The sequence below is a fragment of the Hypanus sabinus genome, chromosome 18 (genome assembly GCF_030144855.1).
Source record: "Hypanus sabinus isolate sHypSab1 chromosome 18, sHypSab1.hap1, whole genome shotgun sequence".
In the NCBI taxonomy this organism is placed as follows: Eukaryota; Metazoa; Chordata; class Chondrichthyes; order Myliobatiformes; family Dasyatidae; genus Hypanus; species Hypanus sabinus.
In genome coordinates this window covers 10,445,189-10,464,698 of record NC_082723.1, presented here as the reverse complement: position 1 = coordinate 10,464,698, position 19,510 = coordinate 10,445,189, and the positions used below count along the sequence as shown (strand labels likewise).

General features: G+C 40.0%; 2 non-coding genes across 2 annotated transcripts; one reads left to right on the top strand and one right to left on the bottom strand.

Moving 5' to 3' along the window:
- The first annotated feature begins 13,080 nt into the window (after nt 1–13,080).
- trnas-gcu (transfer RNA serine (anticodon GCU)) lies at nt 13,081–13,162 on the top strand. The gene has a single exon. It is a non-coding gene; the product is annotated as a tRNA-Ser (tRNA).
- A 1,351-nt stretch (nt 13,163–14,513) lies between these two features.
- trnai-uau (transfer RNA isoleucine (anticodon UAU)) lies at nt 14,514–14,607 on the bottom strand. The gene is made up of 2 exons: nt 14,570–14,607; nt 14,514–14,549 (listed from the first exon to the last, which is right to left on the bottom strand). It is a non-coding gene; the product is annotated as a tRNA-Ile (tRNA).
- Nucleotides 14,608–19,510: the final 4,903 nt, after the last annotated feature.

The following is a 19,510-nucleotide window of genomic DNA, read 5'->3' as shown; positions in this document are numbered from 1 at the left end:
CGTTTCCCCAGATTCTTCATTTAAAATTTTACAAACTCCTACAGACTCACAGTGGTTTGAACATTTTGTCTGCTTTTGCATGTCCATTGTCATATCTCGTGTTATCGACATACTTATTTTATAAAACTACTTTGGTATTTGAACTTCGTCATTCTTAGTTCGGAGTTTCAGTTCTTCATCTACTAAGATGACTTTAATTTAATGTTATAGGTATGAATAGTCACGTGGTGCGCAATGATAATAATCATATTGTTGCTGCTTTATCTACTGGTCACGTTTCCTTGCAAAACACTAGAAGTAAATTTTCCATATATTTTAGGCAAAACATAATTAGGGGATAATTACATTTACATTTTATATACAGAGTTTCCCATTTAGTGTAAACAGATATTTCGCCCCATTCTTCAGCTCCTCCCTAAATTTCCTCTGTGTCAGTCCATAGATACACGTGTTGGTGCAGGAACTGAGCAACATCAACATATCCCCGAACACTTGTAGGATAAATGCAGGTGTGTTGTAATATTTGTCTGTGAAAAACACGTTTACCGCTGCCCAGGTCATGGAATGCACAATATTGGTTATCCACAATAACATAAAATTGGCAGATAGAGCGAACAACAAAACCATTGACTTCCTCCGGTTCTTAACCTCTGGATCACTTTTGTTGTCAGTATTGCTCCGAAGTCCACGGCGGACCATATTCGCAGCTATAATATATCTGGTGGTTAAAACATTGAACAACAGAATTAAAACAACTGGTAATAATGGGGTCATGATGGTGTCAAATAATTCGTAACCACGCCACAGGGATGACGTATCGTACTCTGGTTTGGGTTTCCCTGACTGTCCTGCAAAGTAAAATGGAAATGACTGAACACAGCTACATATGACCACTGCCACGATCATCACGGTCGCTGTTCTTTCCGTACAATAACGTGTCCGCAGCTTGTCAAGGCAGATTGCGACGTAGCGATCGAAAGTGAAAGCGACAGTCAGCCAAACGGAACAATCCATGGCTGCAATCGTCAGAATCGGACCGACAGCACGGAGGCGAGATTTCATCACGAAGTCGGCATACAAATACAGGGTATTGATTTTATCCAATACAACACCAAGGATAACGACCATCAGATCAGCTGCCCCCATGGCCACGAGGTAGCGAGTAACACATTTGGAGAGTCCACAATGTCTGCGAGACAGGATCACAATTGCCACTAAATTAACTGAAACAAAACGAAAAGAGTTAATGGTCTCGAGTGCTCAGTATGACTTTATTTGCATGGTGATGCTTACAGTCCAGATCGCGCCGCTGCCCGCGAATGCGCCTGCGCTGAATGAGATGGTGTGTTGGTGATCGATCACCGTGACATCTCTTCAGCGACATGCAACTGAGCTCTTGTCAGTTTCACGCCGGGTTGACAATGGGGAAGAGGGAAAGCGGCTCGACCTCCGATGGTTTCATAAAGTAGAGAACAGTTAACAGGGTATATTTGGATCAGATCTGTTGAGAGCATCCTTCATTAATTCCCCTGGCTCCATGTCCTTCTCTCGGGTGTCGAATTATGATGTTCTCGTGTTCTTTATCCAGAATTAGTGGGGACAGGTTGTATATGATTGGACAAATGTCACAGGCAGAGAAAGGGACAAAGTACATAGGAGTGAAAATAATGAGCCAGGGAGGAAATTAAAATCAGGCTGCAGAAGTGGTAATGGAATCATTCAATTCGTCTGGATTAATACTAGTGTCTTCTGCTACACAAGTAAAAAATGGGAGGTTGTCAGATGAATCTGTGGCTGAAAGAATGTAAAAAGTGCAAAAGCAGCTTTTTTTTTCTCAAGATTGGCATCTGTTTGCTCTACACGTGAACTGCACAAGAAGGGCAGTGTGCACCTGTAAGGTAGAAGAGCAGTTGGTTTACTATGCTACGATTAAATTGACCAGGTGATGGGTTCAGCCACATCGGGGGTGGGGGCAAATGAAGGGCAATAAAGAAGCAGGAAGGTGATACAAAAGTCAGTCGGATTACAAGGGAAGGACTGCCGCAACGTGAATTCAATATATTCAGAAAGGAGATAGCAACACGCTTCATGATATTATGCCCATTACAGAAACGTTGCGGAAAGGAAGAATGTAAGACCATAAAATATAGAAGGAAATTAGGCCATTCGGCCCACGGAGTCTGCGCCACCATTCCATAATGTCTGTTTCTATAAATTTTCATCCACATTCTCACGTCTTCTCCCGGTAACCTTTGACTATCGGAAACATCCTCTCCACTTCCACATTTTGTTCTCCTTTCAAAATAAGATATGTTTGAATTATATCGATCTAATTCTTGTAAACCCTAGCGTGTACGGTCCCATATCTATCGAACATTTCTTATATGTTAGCCCTTTTGCTCCTGGGATCCTTCTCATAAACATCATATGGACTTTCGCCAAAGCCAGCACATCCTGTCTTTGATTAGGGGCTCAAAACTTCTTATAATATTCCGTGCATTCTGACAAATGTCTTATAAAGCCTCGCTGCTCTATGCCTTTGCATTCTAGTTCTCATGAACTGAATGCTAACTTAAATATACTTTCTTTAACAACGACTCATCCTCCAAGTTGACCTTAAGGGTACACTAAACTAGGACTCCCAGGTCGCTTTGCACCTCTGATTTTTGAATGTCCTCCCCATCGTCTACTCCTTTACTGGTTCTATACATTTCGCTACAGGAACCTTCATCTGCCACTTCGTTGTCCCTTGACCCAATCTTTCTGCATACACCCGGTTTCCTTTGCACTATTTGCCCCACCATTTATCTTAGTAAATTCCGCAAACACGTCCCGTCCAAATCTTTGAAATATAGCATGAAGAAATACAAACACCAATGAAAGAACACAACATAAGACGGAATGCACAGTACAGCCCCCATAACTATCCCGTTAGTTTACAATGTACTGCGTATGTTAATCAAAATGGCTTATTTGTTTTGTTACGAGTAGGAGTGCTTCTTTGTTATGATAAGTGCTTTCTCTCACAGTTGTTTAGCCTTAGTTTTGCTGATAACTGGGATTGTATTCATTTGTTAAGCAATGGGAGAATGTTATTTTTTCTTGTAGGTCTGGGAGCAGTGCCTTCGCGGTCATTTTGGGCAGACAGGAAGAAGACGCCGAGGCAGGTGGACGTGCGCTGTACTGCTTGGTTTACCACCGGGGGTGGTCCCAGGTGCGAAGACTTGAAGGTCAGAGGAAAGTGACGATTGGTCGAATGGTTCGATGGTTGAGCTCCAACGATGTGCACTAACCTGACTGATCTCTGATAAGTATGGCGCCTTTTAGTTTATTGTCTTTTCCCTCATATCTATGGTATTGTTAATACTTATTTTAGAAAAGTATTTAAAGTATATTCCATAATGGTACCTGGTGTGAGTTTGATTTTGTGTGTGCGCCGCTGCATTAACCTGATTCCCACAGCACCTGCGTATACGGGAGGTGAGGTTGGAGAATGGCTGGACTTTTTTCCCCTAGACATATACCAGCTTGTTGGGCAAGTGTTACAGAGGGCATCATGAATCAAACACATTTACTTAGCATTAGAATCTGAAGCAAGTCCAGGCTTAATATCAGCGAACAATGTCGTGAAATTCATTTCATACGAAAGATAAATTTGTAAGGCTATAATAAGGAATTCTAAAACATAAAATAAACTTGTTTCTATTTTCAAAATTCCCTTAGTGAGTTCATTTAAAAGTCTTGTTTAGGAAAACATAACCACTCTAAGTTGCAGTGCATAACAGAAAGATTACAGTAAGTCACATATCTAAGCATTTCCATGAGCTTACCTGGAATACTAACAGCTGCCAATACGGGATAGTAAATACGGACTATGTAATAAATTGCCGGATATCCCATTTTCAGCCAGAAGCGCCGATCTGTTGTACGAAGGGTGCCAACTGTCCAGATGTACTGATTCAGTGCGCCCTTATATGCCAGGAGGAACGCCCTTTAAGCCAATTACATTAGCTACGGACGGTGAACAAATAATCAGTGTTTGTTTCGGACTATTTTTACTCATCGTGATATTGTGTCACACACTTAACACTTCGCGGGGCATCACAGACAATTCACTCGATGTTTATTCAATGTATTTTAGAGTAAGTGTGTACTACATCACAAAAGGCAGGACCCATCCAGTTCCTGTCTAAATCTGTCTGGACTTTCATACCGTTACGTTTACGTACTTATCCAAATTTATCTTAAATATTATATCGGAACCGTGTCCAGCAATTTCGCTGGTAGCTAATTGGATCCTTACACACCCTCTAAATAAAGCACCCCACCAGTTTCCTTTTAAATAATTGCTTTACCCATTTAACCTATGACAGATAGTTCCTATAGAGTGACAAAAGTCTGTTTCTGTCCCTCATAATTTAGTGTAGTTCTATGAAAGCTCCACATTCTGCAACACGCCACGGAGGAAAATAAAAACAGTGTCCTCACCTATTCTTATCAATCAGATCTTCAATTCTCGACGGAGATCCCGTAAATTTTCTCTGTACCCTGTCGCGCTCAGTGATTTCTTTGTGCCGGTAGCTGATCAGAGCAGCACACAATACTCCAAATTGAGCCTTATCAGCGTTTAATACAACCTCACAATAACATCCTGATCTGAATGGTCTGGTTTATCAATGCCAAAGTTCCGAAAAAAGAAAACATGCTTTACGACCCAATCTCCTTAAGACGCCTCTGCCGATGAATAATGAATTCACAGATCTCTTTGTTCCTGTTATGGATTCAACAACAATAAATATATGAGTGAGTCAGGGGTTTTTTTTTTAACAAATAACAAGTTTACTAAACACTAAAAAACAAACCTCCAAAAGTAAACAAAACACTCACGTAACCGGAAATCAACTGCTGTGTCGTACCATAAACAGTTCTTAAAGCGATGTTGCAAAAACAGTTCTTCAAAGTTGTATTGCAACAGTTCAAGATGCTTACAGTCCATTTAAGGGAGAGACTTTTTAAGTCGATTTAAATTCTCTTTCACGTCGTGTTGCTTCGGTTCCCAGCCGAACTACTTTTCCCACGAAGGATTTGCGAAGATGGAAACTGAAACGGCTTAAAGGCACTGAGCTTTCCTTTACAAAACTGTTCCCAATCCTTTCTGCTAGTCACATGGATTAACACCAGCACAGTGAACAATTTCCTTCCGAATGAGGATCAAACAAGGTCGAACCTGTTTCACCGTCGAGATCGACTTTCCTCGATCTTTTAAGTCCCGAACTCCGATCTACACTCTCCACTGATTTTCAACTAGCAGTATTATAAATAAACTGCTGGCAATGACCTTTTAAACATTAGGCATTAGATAAAACTCCATCTTTCAACTAAAATGCGTCATTATATTAACTCACGCAGTGGCATGAAGTCAACATGGCAAATCCAGCCAGGAACTGCCCCTCCTCACAAGAAGGGGTCCTCCTTTTATACCCTGTAAAAAATACCTGTCACATGACCTCTACTGGCGGGAAAATGATGTCGCTCCACCATCACCAGAGCATTACCTCAAGTCCAGTATAACTGCAACACCTGTCACGTGACAAGTACACCGCTGTCACGTGTACGTAACAACTCACTCCAAAAAAATTGTCTGTCAAAAACAAAACTTTTAAAAATTATTTACAAGAAAAGCAAATATATAAATTTTATAACATACACAATATACATTGTATCATCATATATTTTACATTCAACATCGAGATAGACAATCAGCAAACATATTATCTTTCCCTTTAATATGAGTTATCACAATATTGTAGTCTTGTAACATCAATCTCCAATTTAATAATCTTCTGTTTTTGTTTTTCATCATACTCAGAAACACTAACGGATTATGATCAGTGCAAACAATAAGTGGTTTTTGAGTAGTACCAACATATACCTCAAAATATTCTAAAGCTAAAACAAGAGATAACAATTCCTTCTATATTGTCGAAGAGATTCTTTGATGCTTATCAAAATTCTTAGAAAAGTAAGCTACTGGATGTTCAACCTCATCACCCTCATTCCTTTGCATTATTACTGCTCCTGCAGCCTCATCACTAACATCTACAGCTAATGAAATAGGGTTTTCAAAGTCAGGTGCCTTGAGCGCAGGTTATTGACATATCATTGTTTTCAATATTTCAAATGCTTCTTGACAAGGCACTGTCCACACAAACTTCACATTCTTCTGCAAAAGGTTAGTTTAATGGAAGGGCAACATTAGTAAAATTCTTACAAAATTTTCGATAATATCCTACCATTCCCAAGAACCTTCTGAGAGTTTTTTTCCCCGTTGGAGTGGGAATCTCTAAATTTGTCCGAACCTTTGCCTGAACAGGAGCTACCTTACCTTGACCCAAAACATAACCAAGGTAAGTCACAGTGGCATGTCCAAATTCACTCTTTGCTAAATTAATAGTTAAGTTACCTTTTGAAAGCCTTTGGAACAATTTCTCCACTTCAATAATGTGTGCTTCCCAAGTATCATTTCCTGTCACTAGACCATCAATATAAGCATAAGTATCTTTCAATCCCTGAATCACAGAGTTACGCATCCTCTGGAAAGTACCTGGGGCATTCTTCATCCCAGATGGACGAACATTGCATTCATTTTAGCCCAGATGGAGTTACAAATGCAGAAATCTCTCTACCTCTGTCCGTTAATGGAACACACCAATACCCTTGCAATTACTCAATCTTTCGAGGACATTTGCTTTTCCGACTTTATCTACACAATCATCTACTCTAGGAATAGGATATGCATCTGTTTTCGTTACAGCATTCACCGTCCTACAGTCCGTAGAAAACCTAATACTACCATCAGGTTTTGGCACCATAACACAGGTTGAACTCCAATTCGAGTTACTAGGTCTAATGATATTAGTCTCTAACATATATTTCATTTCTTTCTCAGCAAGTTCACATTTTTCTATGTTTATATTATATGGGTGTTGTTTAATAAGTTTGGCATCTCCAAAATCTACATCATGTGAAACTATAATAGTCCTTGTCGTAACATCTGGAAACAAATCCTTATATTTAAAAATTAATTCCTTCATCTGCTGTTTCTGCTCTAGCTGTAAATGTGCTAATTTCTCATCAATATTTTCCAGAAGGGTTGAGTTTGGCAACCAGACAGAAACAATGTTGGATTTAGAATGAAATTCAGATATATCATCTATCATGTTCCTAGTTAAATCAAACTCATTCTTACTAACCACAGCAGTCACAGTATCAGATTGTTTCTCATAATATGGTTTTATCATATTTATATGGCAAAGTTCTTTTGGCCTTCTACGATCTGCAGTGTTTATCACGTAATCCATATCATTGAGTTTAGATACAACTTCATAAAGACCATGAAATCTAGCTTGAAAAAGATTCCGTTGCACTGGGATAACCAACACCTTATCTCCAGGCTTAAATATCCTCATCCTATTTCTTTATCATACCAAATTTTCATTTTCTCCTGAGCCAATTTTAAATTTTCCTTGGCTAAGCTACAAGCTTTATGTAACCTGCATTTTAATTTCAAAACATAATCCAACAAATTAGAGTGTTTTTCCTTACTAGTCCACTATATAAAGCTATAAGTCCTCTAACTCTGTGCCCAAATACAAGTTCCAATGGGCTGAAACCTAAAGAACTTGTTACCGATTCCCTTACTGCAAATAATAGTAAGTTTATACCCTCATCCCAATCCCTTTCATTTTCCACACAGTATATCTTAATCATATACTTGAGGGTAGAATGAAACCCCTCCAAGGCACCTTGCGACTCTGGATGGGATGCCGATGAAGTGATTTTCTTAGCTCCGAATTTATAAACTATCTGTTGAAACAATCCTGACATAAAATTGCTGCCTTGATCAGTTTGTATTTCCTTAGGTAATCCAAAGTAAGTAATGAACTTCATAAGAACCTTAGTCACAGTTTTAGCCTTTATATTCCTAAGTGATGCTGCCTCTGGAAACCTAGACGAAGTACACATAATAGTCAACAAGTACTGATAACCAGATTTTTTCTTTGGTAATCGACCAACACAATCTATCATAACGTTAGAAAACGGTTCACCAAATGCTGGAATAGCTTGTAATTGAGCCACTGGTGTAACTTGATTTGGTTTACCCACAATTTGACAAGTATGTCACGTTTAACAAATCATCGCCACATCTTTTCTCAGACCAGGCCAGTAAAAATGTTTTAAAATCTCGTCCACAGTTTTCCTTACCTCTTGATGTCCACCTAAAGGCATACGATGAGCTAAAGTCAAAGTCTCATTTCAATAAACTTTAGGGACAACTACCTGGTAAACAATATTCCATTCCTCGCTTGCAGGAATTGTTGGTGATCTCCACTTCCTGATCAACACTCCTTTTTCCAAGTAATATCCTACTGTCACCTTCTCAATTTCACTATCTAGTAGAACTTGTTCTCTTAATTTTATTTCAGGGTCTCAATTCTGCTCTGCTATCATCTCCTTCCGATACAGAGATACATCTTCATAGTCAGACTTACTCCAAGAATCTTGTTCAAACAAGGAAGGTAAGAAAGTCTCTGACACATCCACAAAATTCGAATCCTGAGTAGAAAAATCAGGATTAACAACCTCATTCTGCGCATCAATCATTTTAGCCATAGCTCTGATCACAACACAGGAAGAATCTGTGTTAGAATTCATCTCTGGTTCCTCTGACTCCATTGTCAAATGCACTTCTGGAAAAACTTATCCACCTGCCAAGTCATTACCAAACAATAAAGAAATATCCTTCACAGGTAAGCTATGCTGTAATCCTACTTTAACAAATCCTGTAACTAACCCTGACTTTAAATTTACATTATGCAAATGTACAGGCATAAAATCACTCCCAACCCCCCTTCTATAATTTACCTCACCAGAATCAGACTCTTCATTAAACTTCAATACACTTTCTAACATCAGTGATTGAGAAGCTCCAGTATCCCTAAGGATTTTTATTGGCACCAGAGTAGATCCTTCTTTCAACGATACAAACCCTTGAGTTATAAAATGACCATATCCTTTTCTAACTTGATCAGACTCTAACAGAACTTCTTTTGTGTTTACCAAACCCTGTAAATTTACAGGTACTTCAGTATGTTGCACACAAGCTTCTGGAACAGCGTCCTTCTCTTTCTTTTTGAATCTGAAACAGGTAGCTATTACATGGCCAGGTTTCTAACAATAGTTACAAATAGGACCAAACTGTCTTTCCTTCACAGGTTTTCTTCCTCCATACCTTTCTCATTAACTTCTAATTTAATTTATGGTTTTCCTTGTGTCTCTGTGTTATTTTTCCTCTTAAAAATTCTGCCCTGAGGAAATTTATTCTTATGGATTAAACCATACTCATCAACTAATCTTGCAGATTCCTGCAATGTATCAGTATCCATCTCATTTAAATAGGTCCTTACTTTACCAGGGATGCTTCTTTTAAATTCATCCATTAAAATCAGCTCTTTCAATGTATCCTTGTCCCATTTACATTTTTAGAAGAAACCCATCTCTCAAAACACACAGCTTTATCATAGGCAATTTCCACATAAGTTTTTTTCCACAGACTTCAAACTTCTGAATCGTTTTCTATACGTTTCTGGGATCAATTCGTATGAATTCAAAATATGCTTTTTCACAATATCATAATTAAGTGCTTGCGCAGCAGTTAAAGCTATATAAACTTGTTGTGCTTTACCTTTAATTACACTCTGTAACAACACTGACCATTTATCTTTCGGCCACTCTGAAATCTGTGCAATCCTTTCAAAATTTTGGAAATATCTTCCAACTTCTGTTTCACTAAATGGTGGAACCAATTTAATTTCCTCACTGGCAACACACGGTTTTCTAGAATCAGAAGACTGATTCCCAGACCTTAATTCCGCCATTGCATATTCAAATCCCCTCTGTTTACTTTCAGCTTCCAACTTACAATGCTCCAACTTCATTTGGTCGATTCGCAACTGCATCTTCAGATTACTTATTGGAAACGATTTTAAAATCGATTCATCAAAATCACCTGAATCTACATAATGTGACGCGATTTTCTCTGTATTAGAGCCTTTGATGTAGACTTCAAAATACCTTTAAGTTGCAATCTACTAGCTATCTCGGGCACATCAGTTATTTTCGCCTTCGCTAACAACTCGGCACCTGGCGAAGCCAGAAACTCATCATTATTCATTGCTGCTGAATACCACTCACAAGCCAATCAATCAAAAGTATCAAGTATTCCCCTTTTCCAAAACAGCGATTCAAAATTTAACAAGCATTTAAATTCAAATGATTCATCTCGGACGCAGCCCCGATATTTATGTTACGGATTCAGCAACAATAAATATATGAGTGAGGCAGTGGTTTTTACAACAAATAAAACATTTATTAAACACTGAAAAACAAACCCCTAAAAGTAAACAAATCACTAACGTAACCGGAAATCAGCTGCTGTGCGGCAGCTTAAACAGTTCTTAAAGCAATGCTGCAAAAGCTGTTCTTCAAAGTAGTATTGCAGAAGTTCAAAATGCTTACAGTCCATTTAAGGGAGAGACTTTTTAAACACGATTTAAGTTCTCCTTCACGCCCTGTCTCTGCGATTTCAGTCGAACTAAACTTTTCCCACGGAGAATTTACAAAGGTGGAAAATGAAACGGATTAAATGCACTGACCTTTCCTTTACAAAACTGTACTCAATCCTTTCTGCTATTTCACAGGGATTAACACGAGAATAGTCAACGAATTCCTTCCGAATGAGGATCAAACAAGGGCGAACCTGTTTCACCGTCGAGATCGACTTTCCTAGATCTTTTAACTCCCGAACTCCGATCATCACTCTCCACTGATTTTCAACTGGCTGTATTATAACTAAACTGCTGGCCATGACCTTTTAAACATTAGGCATTAGATAAAACTCCATTTTTTAACTAAACTGCGTCATAATATTAACTCACGCAGTGGCATGAAGTCAACATGGCAAATCCAGCCACGAACTGCCCCTCCTCACAAGAAGGGGTCCTCCTTTTATACCCTGTAAGAAAAACCTCTCACAAGACATCGACTGGCGGGAAAATGACGTCACCACCATCACAAGACCATTACCTCAAGTCCAGTATATCTTCAACACCTGCCACGTGGCAAGTACACCACTGTCACATGTCCGGGCACGTAACAACACGAACAGGCAACTAGACACGTTCAGTCGCGAGTAGACGCTTTCTGCAGTTGAGCTGAGCTGTGGGCTTTCACTCCAACCGTATGTATTTCACAGATGACAAAAGTTGTGTGGCTTCATATGAAGGTCATAAATACATATCTGACAAGAAAAACATTTTTAAAAATAGTCTGCATCGTTTTTTTCAGTTTTACATCTTTAGGTGAGAGGATTGACTCAGGGCTAATTTCGTTGCTCAGAATTCTGAGTTTACAACAGGGGTTGGGTGGACCAGGAGGTCACTAAACAAGTTCTTATACATTATGAACAATCCGGCACGTCCTCTCCATGTCCTACTGAATGAGGAGCGGAAAATCCTTTCGAACAGAATCATTCAGCACAGTTATCAACCGAATTTTACAAAAATTACTTCCTAACAAATGCAATAAACATATACAACGGTCAATCTTTGTGCGACAGGAGAACACATCATAGCACAAATGCGTCTGTTGTATTATTTGGTACATTATTATTTCATGTTATTGCACATTATTATTGTGTATTTTGTTATCCTGCAATTTATTATTAGTTATGTCTGCTCACTGCTAACTGTGCTTTTATAAAGTTGCTGTTGTAACGAAATAAATTCCTTCTAGGGATAGGGACATTTAAAGTATTATCATTATTATTAATATTATTAATGCAGTTACGCTGTATTAATTGCAAAGACATGTTGCTGCAATCAGGCTAATTTTAAATGTTTCGGTTTAATTAATTTACCAACGTACCACACCTGAATTGAAATGAATAATTCCAATAAACATATTTTCAGCAGTACTAAGCAAATGACAGGCTCTCCCCTATTGACATCAACCTATCTGGGGTTGCGAAGGTGAACAACTTTAAGTTGCTCTGAATAAACATCACCGAGGATTTTACGAGGCCTGACATACCGGCTGTGTGCCTCTTTCACCTCAGACGTTGAAGAAATTTGGCGTGGGCCCCAGATCCTTAGAACTTTCAATAGAGGCACAGTAGGGAGCATCCAGTTTGGGAACTGTATTTTTCTCAATCACGTATGTGTGTGTGTGTGTGTGTGTGTGTGTGTGTACTTCCCACTATTCAGGACATTTACAGAGACAAGTGTGTAAGAAAGGCTCCGACCAACCATTCGAGACCCGAGTCACCCCATTCATAAACTGTTTCAGATTCTACCATCTGGGGAAAGATACCGCAGCATAAAAGATAGGACCAATTGGCTCCAGGACAGCTTCTTCCACCTGGAATTCTGACTGCTTAATTCATACCGATACAACTGTATTTCTATGTTATATTGCTATTCGGTTGTACATATATTTATTATAAATTACGATAAATTCGCACATTGCACATTTAGAAGGAGACATAACGTAAAGATATTTGCTTCTTGTGTATGTGAAGGATGTAATTAACATAGTCAATCTAACAAAGAATATTTAAATATTCTTTTTTTTTCTTCCTTTTTAAAATGCTTGATGCATCGAAAAGTTGGCATATTTTACAATGTAGTTGCGTTTGAAAATAAGCCAGACATTAGCGCACCTGTCCACTGCTCCTTGCATAACTGAAAATAATCATAGGTTCTCGGTTTTAAACTGCCTGGAATCGATACTTTTAACGCAGCAAGATCAGAGCGTCTGAGTTGCCGATAAGAAATAGCTCAATTTTCCTGTGGTTTGCGCATATCTCTCCAATCCTTCTTATCCATGGCCAGGTATTCTAGTAACCATGGCAGCCAAGGAAAATAGAAGTGGAATATGAAAACAAACATGTGAAACATAAGCGGGGATTGCATTTGCTCGGAAAGAAACTCAGAAAAATAAAACACAAACGTTTGAAGAGCAGACAAGGTTGCCGAGAGGTTAAGGCGATGGACTGCTAATCCATTGTGCTTTGCACGCATGGGTTCGATTCCCATCCTCGTCCTGACAGGTTTATTTGGGGGCATTATATATATATACTGTCAATTTAATATATTGAAGTTATCATTTACTAGAATTCTGAGCCTTCACCTTTCGTCACACAGGATTCTTGGCTAGCAAATAAGAAAATCAATGATTTTAATTAAAGTTTGGTAATAGATTTGGCTATAATACCGCCATTCTGTCTATTCCATCATGGTTATTGTATTATCAGTGTCCACAAGGTGGCGCGCCCGCTCACGTGCTAAATTCAGCGCCATTAAGATTTCTCATCCTGTCTCTCTCGTCCGTACTCTTCACCTCAGATTACAAGTTAATTAAATGAGTGACTGAACCATGTGACGATTCGTTTATAAACAACAGCACTCGTTACAAGCCAGATTTACTTGTGAGATGATGCCAGCTGCAGAGTAAAGAATCACGGCCAATCGTCCCACCAAGTCCGCACGAACACCAGACACACAACCAGACTGATATTTCATTAATGATCATGTTACATTCTGAACCGGTGGGTCGCAACCAGACCAAGACATCAACGGCCAATTAAACGACGTATTGTGAACGAAAATTATATTGGTAACAACAGCCTTCAATAACGGAACCACAGGTCGATCACATCAAAGGTCGCAGTGGAGTGATCGCATTCCAGCCGGAAGAATCATACCATTGTAAACAGAAGCTCAGCACGTCAGTAAAATCGGGGGAGGTGTCGTCCCTTTAACAGAGGCTTGGTGAACACGATACATGAGAGAATTAATTTATAATTCAGTCCAGAAATAATGTAGCTACATGTTGAGAGAGAGAGAAAGCGATATCAGTATCTCGATACCATTTCCGGCTATTGAAGCTTCGTTTAATACCTCTTTTGTTCGCGTGTGCCTGAAACATTTCGCCGAAGTAAGTGTTGAGTTTAATCGACAGCACAACATACCAAGGCGAGGTGCAATTAGAGCGTTTCAGCAGCATGGCTACAGGAAAGTTCGGGTTCGGTTCTTCACCATTTAGTTGATTGAATTGCGAAGACGGGAATGTGAGGGACACTGATGCGTTGATTGAACAAGGATACCACCTGTTCAGTCACGTTCAACACTGGGAAGTGTGGCTGCGCGTTTTGAACGAAAGAACCAAACATGCCTTGCGGACAAATGCCTTTTAGTGAATAAGGGACGATCTCATGCAAAACTTGTAAACTCATGGCACTTGCTCAGCTCAAAACTCAGAGGGGCATCGTTTCGAAGTCAAATATAAATAATAACCAGGGTGTGTCACCAGCACTAAATTAAATTGAATATTTCAGTTGAATGCTCAGCTTTAGAGACGCCCAGTGACCTGGACGTTGCAAGCATTAAAATCACTGCTCTAGATGAGGCTCGAACTCACAGCCTCGACATTTCTCCGCCGTGTACTGACATATAAGTACCGCGCGCTAACCGATTGCGCCACTAGAGCCCAGTGCTGCAAACACGTACTTATACATATCTAGAAAGAAAAATTAGAAGATATTCTTAGAGCATAGAGCGTCGAAGTGTACAGGAAAAGGCCGTTCGGACCGCAAAGAATTCCCACACCAGCTGAAAAGCAAATCAAACACACTCATATTATAATACCACCTTAGTACCCTTTCAATATCCTACAATTTTCCTGACATCCATATGCATATCGAATCATCAAATGTGCATAACAAATACTACCGATGAATTTGCTGATGATGCAAACATTGTTGGTAGAATCTCAGATAAAAACGAGAGGGCGTACAGGAGAGATATTTGTTAACTAGTAGAGGGGTGTCACAGCATCAACCTTGCACCGAGCGTCAGCAAGACGGAAGAGCTTATTGTGGACTTCAGGAAGGATAAGGCGAAGGAACACTTACCAATCTTCAAAGGGATCAGAACTGGAGGGAGTGAGCAGTTTCAAGTTCTTGAGTGTCAAGATCTCCGAGGACCTTAACCTGGTCACAACGTACCGACGCAGTTACAAAGAAGGCAAGAAAACAACTGTACTTCATCAGTAGTTTGAAGAGATTTGATATGTCAACCAGTACACTTAAAAACTTTTATAGATGTACCGTGGAAACCATTCTGACAGGCAGCATCACTGTCTGGTGTGTGTGTGTGTGTGTGTGTTTGGGGGGGGGGTGTGGGGGGGGGGTTGGTATTGCTACTGCACTGGACTGAAAGAAGCTGCAAAGGGATTTTGAATTTAGTCTGCTCCATCTTGGGTACGAGCCTACAAAGTACCCAGGACATCTTCGAGGAGCGTTGTGTCAGAAAGTTAGCGTCCACTGCTAAGGAACTCCAGCACCCAGGACATGCCCTTTTCTCACTGTTACCATCCGGTATGAGGTGCAGTAGCTTAAAGGCACACACTCAGTGATTCAGGAACAACTTCTGTACCTCTGCCATCCGATTTCTAAATGGACGTTGAACCCGTGAACAGTACCTCACTTTTTAAATTACATATTACCTGTTTTTTTTAAACACGATTTTAATCTATTCGATGTACGTATACTATCATTGATTTACTTCTTTATTATTATTTATTTTCTTCTTCTATATTATGGATTACTTTGAACTCCTGCTGCTGCTAGGTTACAAAATTTCAGGACAGACACTGGCAATAATAAATCTGCTTCGTTTTCTGAATTCTAATTCTGATCTCTTTAATGCTTCGAATGTTTTTCTTTCTACCATCATACAATACAGTGCACTCCAAGCATCCACCACTCTGATTACAAAGCTTGATCTTGACATCGCCCCAGAATCTACCGCCTCTCATCTTCAATCCATGACAGCTGGAATTAGTTATTTCAAACCTGGGAAACCGACACTCCCTGTCTACTCTTTCTCTTCCACTCATAATATTCTAAAACTCTGCTGGATCTCCTCTCAGCTCCCGAGAGAAAACAAACCATGTTAAAACAAACTTTCATAAACGCACATACCCACTAAACCAGGCACCATCCAGGTAACCCTCCTCGTCAACATCTTCAAGATCTCAACATCCTTCCTGCAGTAATTGTAATAGTACATCTATAGAATTATAAGCAATACTCCCAAGTGGTCTACTCACAGTCTTACATATTTGCAACATAACCTCTTCACTTTTGAACTTAATGCTTCGACCAATAAGAGCAAGTTTTATCTTATAAAAGCAAGGTTGATCGTTCAACCACCATATCGATCTTCGCTTTCAGCTCAAGCGGGTATAACCTGTTGTTCAAAAGCACATTATCAAATTATATTCTTCTAATTCGGGTGGAAATGAAACCAAGAAGGAAACGAAAGGCAGCAGGATCATCAACCCACATATCCCACAACGCACACAAAAATAATGCAACAAGGGAGCTGGTACAGGAACTCACAATCCACCCCCCACCACCCGATCCCGCGAAAAAAAAAAAACACAAACTAAACGGAACAGGCACATCGACCCACAATTCCCCTCGCTGTGCACAGAAATGAAGATAGATAAGGCAAGAATCACAAAACACAGAAAATATATAAGTAACAGATTTTTAAAAAAATGTTCCAGTGCCTAACAAATTGTATGCACCCCCTTGAAAGTTTTAAGTTTTATTGTTCAATGACATTGAATTTTACGTGTTTTTTAAGCCGATCAAAGAAAAGCACCTTTCTGTGTCAAAGAGAAAACAAATGTCGACAAAGTGTTCGGAATTAATTATATTGACAGGAGACGGAGAATCAAAAAGAAAGCGGGCCCAAGGAGCACAAAGAACGCGCACACACAGCTGGAAAAATGCGAATACCTGAAGTTCCAATCAAGTTGTAATATGAGATTAAAAGAAATGGCAACAAATGGAAGTATACTAGCACTGATAACATTCATTGGTATTGGTATGAATCTTCAGATTCCTTTAATCGTGGATTAATATATGTCACCAATTTTCTTTAAAATTTGAAAGAGTGACCAAGTTTTTGACAGAAGCATGTAGAAATATAGAAAGTCTACAACACTTTACAGGCTATTCGGCTCGGTGCTGTGCCAAGCATGTAACCTACTCTAGAAGCTGCAAGAAATTCCCGGCCGCACAGCCCTCAATTTTTCTAAACACTTTTTACTTGTCTAAGAGTCTCTTCAAAGATCCTATTGTATCCGCCTCTATAGCCTTCGCTGGCAGTGTATTCCACACACACAGTACTCTGTGAAAACACAGCACTGGTATTCCCGTTGTACCTCCTTCCAAGCACCTCAACACTATGACCGCTCGTGTTAGCCATTTCAGTCCTGGGGGAAAGCCTTTGGCACGATCAATGCCTCTCATCATCATATACACCTCTATCAGGTCACCACCCATCCTCCATCGATCCAGGGAGGAAGTCCAAGTTCACTCAACATATGGCATGTTCTCCAATCCAGGTACCATCATTGTAAATCTCCTAATGCAAAACCCTAAAGAGAAACAACAAATCATTCATCAAAATACCGTCCTGTCACAAACGATGTATAGAATTGTAACAACATTAATTTCGCAACTAATCACCATTCGCTGCAATATATGCACAAAACAGCAGAGAAGAAGAGGTAAGGGGATGAAAGGACTTAAAAAGCAACCAATATTAGAGCGGCTTGCGGTTGCTACTAGTCACCCCTGCTTCTGCGGATGTTTCTGTTGCAGCACGAACGTCACAGGGATCTTGTGAAAGGATGGCAGAAGTACCTTACGATCCTGCGGACGTAACCGGAGCTACGGATGGTGGTGACACCCCGCCCACCACCAATTCAGTGTGATACCTCTCCCAAGAGGACTGGGGACTCAGTAGTCGACCTTTCCATGAAGGAATGTGGCTGGCTGCTTGACAGTCTAAGTCTTAATGTGACAGCGGCATCTAACCATACTCCCGGGACCTGGAGCGCCGAAGCTGGGATGGCAGCCGTCTTTCTGTCGGGAGTATGGCATTGGATGGAGATTCCTCTTCCGGGATGGAGATCCTTGCTCGGGGATTGCATCAGATAAACTACGTATACAATAAGCTTTGTTTTGTATTTGTATGTGGAGGGTAAGGGAAACCTGATTGGTGCACGCACAGACATTTACTTAACATTTATACCTGGCCGCTTTCGACAATGTACAGGTCAGCCTGGAAGAACTCTCGCACATTTTTAGACGTGATTTACCTGCCGTTACGCCATGTCAACTAATGTCTCCACTTTATTCCGTTCAATGATCGGCCCGTTTTTGCCATGGACATTTGGTAATTTATGGCCCAGTATTATCTCAGCGTCAGTAACGTGGCAGATATTGTTTCAAGGTCATAAACAGAAACGTAGACCACTAGAATTAGTCCAGTGGAACAGATACCATAAAAAGTGAAATAAGTGAACAATCACCCTCAAGCCTGCGTCAACTAATGAGTCTTCAGTGCTTAGCTGGGAGAGGTATTACAATGAATTGGTGATGGGTGGGGTGTCACCATGATGATTGCGGGACGTGGAAAGATAAATTCGACAATGGAGCTTGTGGAGCGTGAAATACTGGCTGTGATTTATGGTTTTATCGTACCAGAGCGAGAAAGGGTCATGGGCATAACCATAAAAAGGAGAGGGCGGTTCAGCCGGTGCCAAAAAAAAAACACAGTTCTTTCCCAATCGTGTCAAGACACACAAAGTGAGAACGAAATGCCGTTTCTTCCATTTATGCTGTTCTTCACGATGGCAGTGGAGAAGGTCGCCGACAGAGATTAAGGTCCTGATGTCAGTGGATTCAGCATTAAACAGGAACACGGGACCAACGGCGTGGAGAAGTATTCTCCAGACTGTGCAAGGCAAACTGAGTTTTTTTTTCATTGTTATAACGTTTCTCGTTGTGATCAATGAAAGTGCAGTAGCCTCGGCCGGCAAATGTGCAATTACATCGTCGCGTCATTGCATTACGTCAGAAAGAATCGAAGAAAGTCAGCACATTTCGCGAACATACTCTAAAACTTACACTTACAATAAATCTGTCTATCGTATTACATGCAACTGATACAGAAAAATTTTTACAATACTGAACACATGTACCTCGCTAATACTTTTTAATCTTACGTCTGAAGTATCTCTTCCTCCGCCGCATCAAACAGAGAGTGACAGTTTCTCCGCTGATGTCTGAAATATTCCAGGTTCGGACCTTCCTGGTGAAAACCCTTTGCATCAGCCCCATTGCATTCACAGCAGGAACGTTCAGTTCTCCAATCAGGCAATTTTGTTTGTGTTGCTTGGATTTCCATCACCTGCAGATTTTCTCTTGTTTGTGAAACGTTACATTTTATTATGTCATGACCTTTCCAGTCAGTGAAGGCAGATACTCGGAATGTGTTCAAAACCACATTATCAACCAGCTTCTGAAAAC